A 15287-nucleotide genomic window follows, 5' to 3' on the forward strand; every position below is an offset into this window, starting at 1 on the left:
AGATGCAGGCACTGACTGGGGTGCAAGTGAAAATTTATTTGCAGAGGTGATAAAGTGACAAAACAGGAAGAGCAGAGCGGGGAGTAAACAAACCTAAACTGGGAAAACTAAAGAACAAAACTTAAACCAGACACTCACGGGACGAGGAGCGAAATGCACAAAGAGAGATGGCAGAGAGACGCAGAATGAATACCAGGTAACAGAATAATGCAGACTGACATGGAGTTAAACAGACGACGCGACAGAGAGCACAGGAAAACACAGGGCTTAAATACACGGGGAGTAATCAGGGAATGGGCCACAGGAGGGAGACACAGCTGGGAGCAATAAGGCTAACGAGACAGGGGAGAGGTAAAACTGAACACACTGACATGAGACATGAACTTTCAGAATAAAACAGGAAACTAACAGACACAGAGAACCAGACCGGACACTGAACTTGACAGGCAGACTCATGAGCAGACACAATAACACCATGGACAGACAGAGGGAACACAGAGAAGTGGAAGCAGGCAGGCAAAGAACAGAAACCTAACAAATGGCAAAATCACAACAGAATACACACTCTGAATGAACAAAAGCATAAGGAACACAAAACACTGAGTCCTCAGACTCAGGACCATAACAAATAAACTGGTGCATGCGTCACACTGTGCGCCACGTTATTGTTTCGGTGAAATGAATTTCTACAATACTGTTACTGTTAATTCTACTCTCTGCAGTGTTTAAATGCTTACATATACACACAGTTACTGTCCCTCCACACATACGACTCGGTTCTGCTTCTATGCCCCAGCTTTGTTTACTTTTTCCCACCGAGGCTTCTAGACTTCTGATTGGCCAACATTTCTGCACGATTAGGAATCTAGCTCCACCTGCTGCTTTGGCAAGTTCATACCAGTGTTTTCCTTCATTTCTGCCTTTATGTGTGGACGGGATTATTTTTTAAAACGAAAACGGAAAATTTCCGTTTTCAAAAATACCCGTGTACGTGTGGACGTAGCCTCAGTCTCTGACTGGAAGCGCTAATTCGTCATTCAGCTTTTGTCAGACTAAAGTAACTGTTAAAACTGTTTGAAAAGCTAAGCTATACAACAAGGAGAGATTGAGAATTTCCTTTTAGTTCTCAGTTTATTTGATATTGACAAAAGTTAGTCAGTTTTGTCTGTTCTTCTGTAAAACAAACTAAGACTTATTTTTAGAATTAATATTTTGTTTCTAAGTGGAATTGACAATTTAGTAGTCTGTTTTGTTTGTTCTATTTTGAAACTTAAACACTTTAGCCGCTGCCTTTTGTGTAGTTTGCAATATTTGCCTTTATTTATCTGAAAAAGTCTCATGTTCCTTAAGTACATCTACCCTGTTGAACTTCATCCATCCATTCGCGTCCGCTTAATGGATGAACTTATTATGGGAAATAAATATTTAAATAAAAACAAGCTGCTGATTATTTCACATTTTACTTGTGAGCAACGGCACATTTAAATCTTACAAATATAGTCATTTGGCTTATATCGTGATATATATCGTTATCGCCTGGAATGAAAAAAACATATCGTGATATGAAAAAATCTTATATCGCCCAGCTCTACTGTCCACCAAACCCTGTGTCTTGCGAAGCCTCATCATCTGCGACTGGCTAGAAACAAGTCAGTCAGGAGGGGAACTTCACCCGGCAGTTTCACTTGGTAAGATGACGTTTTTCACGTACACCATTGCCTTCTCTGGATCCAGAAACTCCTTACTCTCGCCCCTAAAAGATATACGCAGTCTCTCTGGAAACATTATTCCATAGCGGACATCTTGACGCCCTCGAAGCAGGTTCCTCACGTCCTTAAAAGCAGAGCAAGCTATGGCAATGCTCGCGGTGTAATCAGGAAAGATGGCAACTGACACCGCTCCCGGGCCTGCCGTAGCACAGTGACGCAGGCTTGGTAGTAATGGAGTTTGGCGATGATAACTTGAGGTTTCCCGTTAGATCTTCTGGGAGCAAGGTCTCTATGTGAGCGGTCCACCAGGATTTCTTCATCCAGTTGCAGAACATCTTTCAATAGAGTAGAAACTGAGCTGGTCGAGCTGGAACTGGCATCCTCCGCAACACCCACAATACGAATATTGCACCTCCGCATTCTTGACTCCATAGCTCCATTCTTTTCTTTTAAGCAAGCCAGCTCAGTCTGTAATCCTGCAGCCGTCTCTTGGAGGCTGACAACCTTGTCCGACCATAATGATAAACCCTCTTTCAGGTCGCTAGTAGCGGACTTGATGTTGTTAATTTCGGAGCGGACTGCTGCTGTGTTGTTAGCAATCTCCGTCTTAACTTCTCTTAGTTTGTACTTGAGGTAGTCGAAATCCTCTGCAAGCGGACTTGTCAGTACTCACCTGATAATCGTGGAGATATCATCTTTCAGAGAGGAGAGGATGTCCGATTTCAGACCTTCATACTCCATTGTGTTTCCTGACTGCGAGCTAGGCGACAAGCTAGGCGACAAGCTAGGCGACAAGCTGGGCGACAAGCTGGGTGACAAGCTGGGCGACAAGCTGGGCGACAAGCTAGGCGACAAGCTCCCACTTGCTTAAGTATAAGTATGCCGGCCCCTCGGGTTTAGATGCCCTTCCGGTTGTAACCACTGGTCCGTTTTTCCCCGTCGGTCACAGGTGTTAGGGGGAGTGATAGTTCGTTTAAATTATCCTTTAAAAGGGGCTTGGAATTGTTAAAATATAAGCTAGACAGGCGTGAGCCCAGTTCAACATGCCTTACTCCATTGTCGGCTCAGTAGCGCCCCCGAAGTCAGCGTACTTCAACAGCTCCTGAATGAAGTCTTCGGCTGCTCTCCTCGGTGTCTGTTCACAGTTTATTGTGATCACGTTGAGAGAAGGTTGAGAGGGTGTTTGGAAAAAAACACCAACTAATCATTAGCTCAGCATGCTGGGAGAAGTTGATGGTTTGCTCGCTTGTTCAATTATTTCCATTTTACTTTGACTGCAGATGTAACCAGACATATTCCAGCAGGATTTGTAAAAAGCATTTTAACAGACACACAAAGCTGGAAAAGTCTTCATAGTCTTTTTTCTTTAGGTCACGAGCAGTTGTCTAAGCATTTCACTGCATATCGTACTGTGTATGACTGTGTATGTGACAAATAAAATTTGAATTTGATTTGAATTTGGTGAACCTCTCGGCTTGTGATTGGGAGCGCATGCTCCCGTCTACGATGACATTTGTACGTGCTGCTGAACCCTTTAAGGTTTAAGATTTAGGGCAGTGCTGCTGTCTGTTCACCTTGTTGACTCTTGAAACCGACGCCTTTGCTCTCGAACTGCATTTGTCTTCTGGGAGACATTGATTGTCCTCGAAGCTTGTTCTTTAGTGTAAGATATACATGGGGATGAAGCTGAATAATATTCAACCAAAACACAGGCTCGGTGTGGTTCCAATTATGTTAATCTATCATTTTGTTCTGGCCGCTGTGCCGTGGTGGACATTGATCCAGTTCCGTAGTCACCTGTAATAACAGACTGAGACACTTATAATATCATTTTCATCACTGCTCAATAACACTTTCCCTCTCTTATTCTTCTATCCACATTTTAACACATCTCTTTCCATCACTTCTTACAGACACACACAAACACACTTCTCTTTACTGCATTCCTCAGTTTCTACACACTTCATACTCCATGTTTTCTGTTCCATATTTCTGAAAGAGGAAAAAAAGAATCATGCAATCAAAACCTGGATCCCAGCCGTACTGCTGAGCTCAGTGCTCTTACTATAGTAAAGTGAGAAAGTGATATTTCTATAACTAATGTGATATGATTAAATATGTGATTAATACATGAGAAGAAAAATCTGCCTCCACAGCACCTACTGGCCAGTGGACACTCTTTCACTGATGAGGATGTACACATCCTGGACAGGGAGGAACGCAAGTTTGAGCGTGGCGTCAAGGAGGCCATCTACATGAGAAGGGAAAGATCATCTCTGAATCGCGGAGGGGGACTAAGGGGACATCTTTTGCCATCTTACAATGCTGTGATTGCAGCCATTCTCCAACTCTCTGTGAATGGTACTCATGGCCATTGACCAGTGGTCTTTGATCAGTGGTCATGAGAATTTACATAATTATGATGAAGGAACTGACCTACCAGCCCATTGTTCCTTCAGTGGTTCTAGTTACTGTTTATAAGATTGGGGAAACCTGCAGTCAGCTGAGACTGAAGAAGTCACTTGGATGAGTGACGAAACGTTTCTCCCACTGAAAACGCTACGTCCAGATGAACAGAATCAACTTTTCAAGATTTACTTACCTGGATGATTGAGCATGCATCAAGAAGAATTTAGAATGGATTACCTTGCTGAATCCTTTTAGACAAGGGACTTAGGACTTACTATCTAATCGTGTCCCACATAGATGATGTTCTCCAGTGCCCACTGTAATGTGGAGAAGCTCACTTTACGATTTTTTGATCAGTAACAAGACAGAACCAGACGTGGAAGCTGCGGGATGCTGGACGGGCTCAGCTGAACCTCTAGCTGTCATGGCAGGATGCTGGATGGGCTCGGCTGAACATCCAGCTGGCATGGCAGGGCGAGCAGGTGCGAAAACCTCTGGCTGAGGCATGGCAGGTGACGGCATGGCAACCACAGACGGCAGGGCGGGCTCTCCAGAGCACTCAGCAGGAACTGATGGCGGAGCGGGAGCTGTGAAGTGCTGGAGTGGTTCGCCTGAACCCCCAGCAGACACTAGAAGAGTCTACACAAACTGCTCAATGACCCCCATGGAAGCAGCAACAGGCTCTTCGGGAGGTCCAGAGCAAAGTTAGTCCTCCAAATCAGCCTCTGGATCCAACCTGGCCTGGGTCTCAGTCCCACAGGGGCTTTGCTGAGCCTCACGGCTAGCATCTCCAGTGAAAACAGTCTTGAAGCCTGACTTCTTAGAAGCATGGGTCGTGGCATGATCAATACACAGAGATGCTAGATAATTGTGCAAAGGGATAAGATGTTCTGTGGAAGACTTGGGCAGTAACTTGTCAGTCTTAGTCCTTTCATGAACATGAACAGTCTCTTCATAACCGGGCCAATGAACTGGCAAATCTGTGTTGATTTTAGCTTCCTCCTTAGAAAAAACACACGGAACACAGTCACCCACCTCATGCTGCTGTAAGCCGCGGTGATGACGTGGACACCGCCTCCTCCTGGAAGCCACGGTTGTGGAAGCTGGCGCTGTCATGGCTGAGGTGAATGTGGTGCTAGAAGCAGCCACTGGTTGTGTCAAGGAAAATGCAGCACTTGTCTGCTGCTGCGTCGACATGGACCTGGAGACAGGCGGGAGGCTCAACACGCCAACTTTAATTCCTGTAGCTGGTGTAGGGAGAGCTGCATCACACAGGGGCTGGAGTGATCCAGTCTGCATGTTGAGGGGCTTGCTGCTTTGACGGTGAATGGGAAACTCCTCCAGTTGTAGCCAGTCTTTGTGATGCTCCGATAAGCGCTCCACAAAAAACAGGTTGGCAGCAATAATCCGACATAGCTGGACCCGAATAGATTCTTTCTCCACCTCCTCCCCTTGAGCAGAGAAGATAATCCAAAATCCATGGAGCTGTGTGACGTGGACACTGTTAAGCGTTCAAATATTGAGGAGGAATACAGGAGGGATTCAAAATCACAACACTTGTCCAGGAGGGTTAGATCAAATGATGATTTTAATAAACACACGTGTGGGGGGATGAACACTGTCACACACTCAGCGTCAATCTCCGCCCAATAATACACAAGCAGTTGTTTTTATAGCATCACGGTATTATTTATGATGCCCCCTCATGCGTCAAGCAGATACAACCCATATGGAAAAGAAATAGTAAAAACTTATATGATTTACTCATGAAAGTGGCCACTTTCATGAGTAAATCAAAATTATTATTTTGATAAATTTTGATAAATAAATAAATTCTCCATTTGTAAAATAATTTTAGAATTCCACATTAACAGAGTGAGTTTCGAAATGTTTTTTAAAAACCTCATTACATTTCAACCATTACCATCCTAGGGGCGCTAGGATGGTAATGAGGTGCTTGAAATGTTGTAGGTGGCTGAGTTTATACTGCTACCATTGAGACTGATCGGGACTCCGTCTTTGTGGATCTATGGAAGCTTCAAAGGTATTGTTGTCACTGAGGAGTTTAGTCATGTTTATTTGCTCTGCTTCTTTTTGTCAGGCATAAAATACATATATATATACTATACTATATACATATATATATCTTTTTGTGTCCCAGCTGAGTAACAGGAGAAGAGTCTGGTGGTGCAGCAGAGGAACAATTTCAGCCCTTTGGACTCAGCTCAGCCACTACAGAGGAAACAATGACTCCAACACAAAAGGTGAGAAGAACATCACAGTTACACTGTTATTGAAACTGTGTGTACAGCTGGTCGGTTTTTAAAAACCTGTTAACAGCAGCTTTATCTTTTCCATCCTGGGCTCCTCCATATGTACAGAATCTACATTCACAACTAAAAACCACAGAAGTTGCAAGAAAATACAAAGATCATATTTTCTCTACATACATTGAAACAACAATATCATCAGTTGAACTAATTTTTTTTTCTGAAGTAATAGAGATTCATTGATGATCAATATTTCTTCAATAGTGTCATTTTGTACAACTCTCATTGTAGCACATCATTGTAATGTGATACTATCACCAGAAGGTGGTGGTAACACACCTACAATGTGTTTTTTTGTCATGTCTGATTCCACCAATTTCAGTTTGTTCCACGACTGCATTTCACTCACTGCCTGTCTTTGTATCTCTGTCACTGCAGGACCAACATGGAGCAAGAAGTCAGCGCTCTCAGGAGGCCGACAAACCTCACAGAAGAAAGGGAGAGAAAACCTACAGCTGTGATGAGTGCGGGAAGGATTTTACCCGGGCTGGACACTTAAAACGACACCAACTCATCCACAGTGGAGTTAAAGCGTACAGTTGTGACTTGTGTGGAAAGTCTTTTACCCAGGCTGGAAACTTAAAAACTCACCAACTCATCCACAGTGGAGTTAAACCTTACAGCTGTGAGTTGTGTGGAAAGTCTTTTACCTTGGCTGGACCCTTAAAAACTCACCAACTCATCCACAGTGGAGTTAAACCTTACAGTTGTGACTTGTGTGGAAAGTCTTTTACCCAGGCTGGAGACTTAAAAAGACACCAAATCATCCACAATGGATTTAAACCTTATAGCTGTGACTTGTGTGGAAAGTCTTTTTCCCAGGCTGGAGACTTAAAAAGACACCAAATCATCCACAGTGGATTTAAACCTTACAACTGTGAGTTATGTGGAAAGTCTTTTACCTTGGCTGGAGACTTAAAAAGACACCACACCATCCACCGTGGAGTTAAACCTTACAGGTGTGAGTTTTGTGGAAAGTCTTTTACCTGGGCTGGAGACCTAAAAAAACACCAACTAATCCACAGTGGATTTAAAGCACACAGTTTTGAGTTGTGTGGTAAGGCTTTTGCTCTATATAGCAACTTACAGAGGCATCTAGTTACCCACTCTGGAATTAAAGCGTACAGCTGTGACTTGTGTGGAAAGTCTTTTAAATCTCCACATCAGCTGAAAAAACACCAACAGATCCACACAAGAAAGTAACTCACTTACTGTGAGTATGTATTTACACTCAACAAAAATATAAACGCAACACCTTTGTTTCTGCTCCGATTTGACATGGGATGGACATAAAGACCTAAAAGTCACTCCAGATACACAATATTACCATCCCTCCCAAACATTGTTCACAAATCAGTCTAAATGTGTGATAGTGAGCACTTCTGCTTTGCTGAGATAATCCATCCCACCTCACAGGTGTGCCACATCAGGATGCTGATCTGACATCGTGAGATATGTAGATAGATAGATATGTATATCAAGTTTATTATTTTTCCTTTTAGGGATTTTAATTCTCTAAAATGTTATCCCTGTTACATTTTATTCTTTGTTCCCATAGGACACAGTAGTGTTTAGTAGTTGTATTCATTTTATGTGTTACCTAAGTTAAATTTCAATCCTTCATTCATATTTAATCTTTTGCTGTGGTAAAATCTTCTCTTAAATCATTTTCTCCCAAAACTGCAAATATTTTCACAGCAGTTGCTCTTAAATCCTCCAAAATGAACTAAATCTGTCCACCAGCTTTGAAACAACACCTGCTGTGACTTTATGTCCAGAAAAAAGAAACTCAAGCTAAACTGGTTTTGGGCTGTACTTTCATATAATGCCAGTTTGTACCAGAACATGAAGCAGTGAGTCAGTGTAACATTTATTTAATTAGGCAAAGACCACATTCATATTCACAGTGGCAGCAAAGAAATGTTGAAAGTTAAAAACAGCAGCACACATCAGGACCATTTTAAAGATCACAGGTGACTACTTTTACTTAATTCAAATTCTTTCACATTTTTGGCTCCTCCTTTCACTTTAGTGTATTTACTGTATCCTTGAAGTCCACATGTTGTTTTTTAATGAATTCATTTTGATCCACGTGTTCTGCAGCTGTTTTCCTGTTGATTTGAAGTTTGTATTATGAAATCCTGATAATGTTAAAGCGTTAGTTATATTTGATGAACTCTGTAACGTTTGTCTTATTAAACAGTGTAACTGCTCCTGAAGGTTTTTCATGTTCGAAGTAGAATGAAGGGCCATGCTCCAACTGATGTTCAGCCAGTATTTTAATCTTCTTTTCACCAGCAAACACCGTGAAAAACTGGTGAAATGATCAATGAAAAACACGGATATTACATCAGGAGAACAAAAAGTACAACTCAAATAAAACATGCACACAAAGTAAATGCACCAACATACCGTGTGCGCCTTACTACTGAACATTCATGAGCAATTGTAGTCCATATCTTCAATATTTCCACCTTTTACACAAGCCAGCATTCTCTTTCTGGCTCGAGCCTTCAGTCTCTGGTGACATGTGCGTTTAATTGAGCATCACCCCAAAGCATGCGCACCACAAAGCGTCACACTCAGGCCCACCAGTAGGTGGCGACAACACAACATGAATCCAGATTAAACACCAAATGTTGAACATTGCAATTACATAATAATTACATTTCAATGCGACAGCTACAAACACTTTGGTGTGAAAAATGAAGAAATGGTCTCAGAACAAGTAGTTTGAGCCCTGATTTCTGATTCAAACTAATTTAACTGTTTTCAGTGGTACATGTGGAGGTTTATCACAGGAGGAGACACACCGACACATATTTCCTTTCAATTTGGTTTTCTACTTGTTTTCTATCTTTTTAGTTAATTAACTGATTTTAATTCTCAGATTTTGCCACCTAATTCATTATTTCCAAAGATATGCACGTGGCACAGTAACAGTATCTTTAGCAGTAGCTTGGGACCTGACGGTAAATGTTTACTTTGTCTCTCTGAGATTTACTGATAGAAAACTTTGCAGAGAGAACAACACAGTATGAACAGTCTTCTCACAGGTACTGATAAAGAAACAAATATAGAGTTTCTCTTAATTTTGCTTCAGTTTGTTTTCTTTAATCTTGAGCTTCACATGTTAAGTTTACAGATGGTGAGCTTAAGTTGCCAGAATGTAATGTTCCTACAAAAATACAGGCTAAGTGTGTACCCGTGTTAGTGATTTAACTGAGGCAGCTCAACAAAGCCAGTTCTTCTTTGTATTAATTGACTTGACAAAACCAACAAACCCAGGTGAGAGATAAAGGGTATCACAACAGTGGTTATCTGTTTTCTCTTATTTTGATCTAATACAGGGGACATTAAAGTCACTTTAGCAAAATGTATTTTAATAGTTGAACGTTATTGGCAATAGCTGTTACGGCCCTGGCCGTCTAGAGTTTGTTTCTGTGCTATGTCTTTAAGTATCTACAGGTCCTTCCTGATAGGAGAGCTGGCGGTGGGTTATTGGTCCCCTCATCATGTGGCTGTTTTTAAAACATCCCTCACCAGCAGTTGTTGGCGGCAGCAGGTGACAGCAGCAGCAGACCCATCCTTGGCCTCCAAACTTTGTGACATTCGTGTGTGTGATCCTTAAGACCTACAGAGCTTTGGACATAGTATGTAGACACATTTTCACTTGTAAATAGTAAACTGTAAATAAGCACTGAAGCAGAAGAGGAGAGCTGCCTTAATATTCTCCTGTTTATTTCAGTTAGGGAGTTAAGTGTAGCATGTGTCCTTTGTTTGGTTTATGTTTCACATAGGGTTTAGACAGCACCTCCTTTCCTGACTTAGCTTGTTTTGTTGTTGCTTTTTTTTGGGGGGGGGCGTGTTATTTCGGGCTTTGTTCATCCCAGAGTAAAGTTTTTCAGTGTAGACACAAATGAACCACCGCTCACTTCAAAGATTGGCTTCTGACTATGGTTTTTGGAACCAGGGTGGGGTCACTTCCTTTCCAACCCTTATGTTATGTTTCTGTACCCCTAGACTGGGGCGTAACAATAACCTACAAATATGACTGATTGGTTCTCTTATTTGAGCCCTGTGAGCTGAAAGTCACCATATTTTCATCAATCAACAAAATGCAGTGAATGAACAAAAGATAAATCAATAAGTGGTGTAAACACCTTTTGCCTTCAAAACAGCATCAATTCTTCTAGGTGCACTTGCACACAGTTTTTGAAGGTAGGTTGTTCCTACCAGCTTCCTCACATCCTTCTCTCTCTTCATGTAAACCCAGACACACTCGATGATGTTCAGGGTTCTGTGGTGGGCTGTACTATCACTTCCAGTACTTCTTGTTCTTCTCTACACTGAAGATAGTTCTTAATGACTGACTGTATGCTTGGGGTCATTCTCCTGCTGCAGGATAATTCAAATTCACTGAATCATCATTTGAATAGAGACAAATACATTCTTACTGCTCAGTTGCAGCTGCGGGTGACACGGGAAATTTTTACCTGCAGAAAAAATTGTTGCTGCAAGAAGAACAGAGTGTAATCAGTGTTTATTAGTGGTGTCCTTTGGTGTACTGCAGTGCTTAGGATGACGTTTTACTTCAGTGCAGTTCAGTGATGGATGGAGGGAATTTTATTGTAGTCACAGAGATCCATAACAGGGAGCAGGAAAAGAGTTCCACTGGATCACAATAATAAAGTCTAAGAGAACAAGATGTATTTAATTTTATCCAATCCAAACCATCTTTATTTATAAAGCACTTTAAAATACCCAGCACAGGACCAAAGTGCTATACAGTAAATCAGAATCAGAAAGGGTTTTATTGCCAAATGTTGAGCAGGTTTACAACATTAGGAAATTGCTGCGGTGCTTAGTGCAAACATACTGTCATAAATAACGCTTAAATAGACATGAGAAAAAAAACAAGAATAAGAATTAAAAGTGCTAAGTAGATAGATATATACATGAGTGCAGGTGGTGATCAGTGCCAAACATGGAATGATGCAGTGAACACAGTGTAGGGTCATGTGTTAGTGGCGGGAACAGTCATACGGTTATTGTTCATGTGTCCAACAGCAGAGGGGAAGAAACTGTTCTTATGGCGAGAGGTTCTGGTGCGAATGGACCGGAGCCTCCTGCCTGAGGGGAGCAGGTCAAACAGACTGTGTCCAGGGTGAGAAGGGTCAGCTGTGATCCGAGCTGCACGCCGCAATGTCCTGGAGGTGTACAGGTCCTGCAGAGATGGGAGTCTGCAGCCAATCACCTTCTCAGCAGAGCGCACAACACGCTGCAGTCTCTGTTTGTCCCTGATAGTGGCTCCAGCGTACCACACGGTGATGGAGGAGGTGAGGATGGACTCGATGATTGCAGTGTAGAATTGCATCATCGTCCGTGTTGGCAGGTTGAATTTCTTCAGCTGCCTCAGGAAGTACATCCTCTGCTGGGCTTTCTTAATGACGGAGGGGATGGTGGGCTCCCACTTCAGGTCCTGGGTGATGGTGGTACCTAGGAAGCGGAATGAGTCCACAGAGGTGATGAGGGTGTCAGTCAGGATGATGGGGGGGAGTGGGGCTGTGTGCTCCACTGTCTTCTGGGCATTCAGCACCAGGTTGTTGTGGCTGCACCAGGACACCAGACGTTCAACCTCCATCCTGTAGGCAGACTCATCCCCGTCCGAGATGAGTCCAATAGCGGTGGTGTCATCTGCAAACTTGATTAGCTTGACAGACTGGTGGGTGGAGGTGCAGCAGTTGGTGTATAGGGAGAAGAGCAGAGGAGAAAGAACACAGCCCTGAGGGGAGCTGGTGCTGATGGTCCGGGAGTCCGAGACATTCTTTCCCAGCCTCACATGCTGCTTCCTGTCCGTCAGGAAGTCAGTGATCCACCAGCAGATGGGATCAGGCACATTCATCTGGGAAAGCTTGCCTTGGAGATGGTCTGGAAGGATGGTGTTGAAGGCAGAGCTGAAGTCCACAAACAGGATCCTGGCGTAGGTTCCTGGGGAGTCCAGATGCTCCAGGATGAAGTGTAGGGCCATGTTGATGGCGTCATCTACAGACCTGTTGGCTCTGTATGCAAACTGCAGGGGGTCCAGGAGGGGGGCCGTGAGGGTCTTGAGATAGGAGAGAACCGGGCGCTCTAATGACTTCATGACCACAGATGTCAGAGCCACGGGTCTGAAGTCATTTAGTCCAGTGATCCTAGGTTTCTTGGGCACAGGGATTATGGTAGAGGACTGAAGCAGGCAGGCACATGACATGTCTGCAGTGAGGAGTTGAAAATGCCAGAAAACACTGGGGCCAGCTCGTTTACACAGTGTCTGAGGGTGGCAGGAGACACACCATCTGGGCCGGGAGCTTTTCGAGCATTCAGACTCTTAAACTGCTTCCTCACATCTGCTTCATGAATATGAAGAGTTGTGGTGGGAGGAGGTGGTGTGAAATCCTCCTTTGTGTGGGGTGAGGAGGGGGGTGTTGTAGGTGAAGTGTTTGATGGTGGTGATGGGGGAGAGGTGGGGGAATGTGTCCAAAGTGTCTCTATTGTTGGGGCCGTTGGAGGCGTGAAAGCTGCCTGATGGCTCGTCAAAACGGCAGTAAAAGTCGTTAAGGGTGTTGGCAAATAGGTTAAGAACGATAGAATAAAACAAAACAGTAAAAAAATAAAACACATAATACATCAAAATTAAAACAGCATAGAATAAAAAAAACACAGAAGAGGTCTGTCTTATCTCAAAAGGCATGTTGTTCCACAGTTTTGGAGCTGCTACAGAAAAAGCGTTTACGCTCAGTCCCGGGTACATTCAGGAACAGCTGATCAGCTGACCTGAGAAAGGCGGGTATATACGGCTGTAGCAGCTCAGAGAAATAAGATTAGACTAGGCCATGGAGGGCTTTAAAAGCAAATAAAATAATTTAAAAGGAATCCTAAAAAGAAATGGGCAGCAGGTGAAGTGAAGCTAAAATAGGGGAAATGTGCTCAAACTTTCAAGCTGCAGGATATTGGACGCTCTGTAGATGTTTGAAGCACTGACCCCTATATAAAGTGCATTACAGTAATCCAACCGAGTGCTAACAAAGGCGTTGATTACTGTGTCAACGTGCCTTTGTGAAAGAATTGGCTTTATTTTAGCTCGCTGCCTGAGCTGAAAGAAGCTTGATTTTACCACTGCTTTGATCTAATTGTCAAGTTTCAGATCACAGTCCACTTTGACCAGCAGGTTTGTGACAGTTGGCTTAACATACTGGGCCAAGGTATCTAAATATACATTTGGTGTCTCAGTGGGGCTGCCAAAAACCATCACCTCAGTCTTTTTGTCACTGAATTTCAAAAGGTTAAGAGACATCAAAGCCTTAATGTCATCAAGACACTAAAGTAATGGCTATGAAATAATTGCCTTTTTTCTGTAGAGTGAAATGCAATGCTGTGTTTTTCTCAGTATAGATCCAAGAGAGAGCAGATACAAAGAAAAGAGGAGGGGGCCTAGAACTGAGCTCTTTGGGACACCACACAAGAGAGGAGTGGAGGACGAAACATGGTCAGAGGCTGTGTCCCAATTCAGGGTCTGCACGCTTGAAGTACGCGCACTACGCGCACTACACGCACTACGCGCACTACGCGCACTACGTGTACTACGTACGACGCGTACTATAAGTACGAGAATATATATATATATTGAATATTACTTAAACTCTCTTAAATTAACTTCCAATAAAAAAAGGTTTATCATTGATTGAAATTCATTCAGAAATGTTTAACGAATGAGCTGTCACAACTTTCAAGTACAAAGTTGTTATGAAGTCTGTCACATCCCCCCCCCCTTTTTTTTTCTTTTTTCTTTTTTTATCCTTTATTTATTTATCCTTCTTATTTCATTGTACTGTATATTGTTACTCTTATTTGCCTTGTATGTCTACTGTACAAACCAGAGGTGTGGACTCGAGTCACATGACTTGGACTCGAGTCAGACTCGAGTCATTAATTTTATGACTTTAGACTTGACTTGAAAAAATGTTCTAAGACTTGTGACTTGACTTGGACTTTTACACCAATGACTTGTGACTTGACTTGGACTTTTACACCAATGACTTGGGACTTGAATTGGACTTGAACCGGTTTACTTGAAAAGACTTGATATTTTACCCCAAATATAAAATTTAACATGCATATTATATAGAGATTGAAAATGTGACGTCATTCACTGGTAGAACCGCAAAGGATTCTGGGAACTCGTGGCAAGCGGTACTAGCGCACGCAGGCTTTCAATTAAAATCAGTCACACAGCGATAAAAAGAAACACAAAAATGTCAAGAAGCTGTTGTATTATTAACTGCAATAGCCGGTCGCATGACAGCCACGGGAAGCCGACGGGTAAAGAGATCGGTTGTTATCGGATTACGTCGTTGAAGAGAAATTGTTCGAGCCATGTTTCCGAAGTAACAAAGATGCGACGGATGGTCTGGATTGCAGCCATTCAAAGACCAAATATAACGTCCCAGAACTCTCCAGCTCACAGGTTAGTCTGCTCCAAGCATTTACACGAAGGTCAGTGTTTTTTAGTACTTAATACGTCATTTTCATAACATAATTAGTGATATAGGTTACAAGCAAATCTGGCGCTGAACAGAAATTGTCGCGCTATGCTCCTTTGTTTATTGTGCATAAATAGTGAATTGTCCTGACACAATATTGCGTTTCGCTTCTGTTATTATGGTACATTGACAAAAACATATACTTTTATTCACAGGATAAAACAGGTTTTTTGTATCACTAATTGCCCAGTACGATTATGTATTTATGACGACGATTTGTGAGACTGGTAAACTTATGATACGTACGATGGTCTTTC

At 42.6% G+C, this 15287-nt stretch overlaps 1 long non-coding RNA gene across 2 annotated transcripts; it reads left to right on the plus strand.

The window, feature by feature from the left end:
- The first annotated feature begins 1734 nt into the window (after positions 1 to 1734).
- On the plus strand, positions 1735 to 8660 carry LOC145425828 (uncharacterized). Of its 2 annotated transcripts, XR_013906587.1 has the most exons (3): positions 1745 to 6162; positions 6280 to 6382; positions 6827 to 8660. It is a non-coding gene; the product is annotated as an uncharacterized LOC145425828 (long non-coding RNA). The 2 variants fall into 2 exon arrangements; XR_013906586.1 differs by having other exon boundaries at positions 1735 to 6382.
- Positions 8661 to 15287: the final 6627 nt, after the last annotated feature.

Source organism: Astatotilapia calliptera, chromosome 3, assembly GCF_964374335.1.
Source record: "Astatotilapia calliptera chromosome 3, fAstCal68.1, whole genome shotgun sequence".
NCBI lineage: Eukaryota > Metazoa > Chordata > Actinopteri > Cichliformes > Cichlidae > Astatotilapia > Astatotilapia calliptera.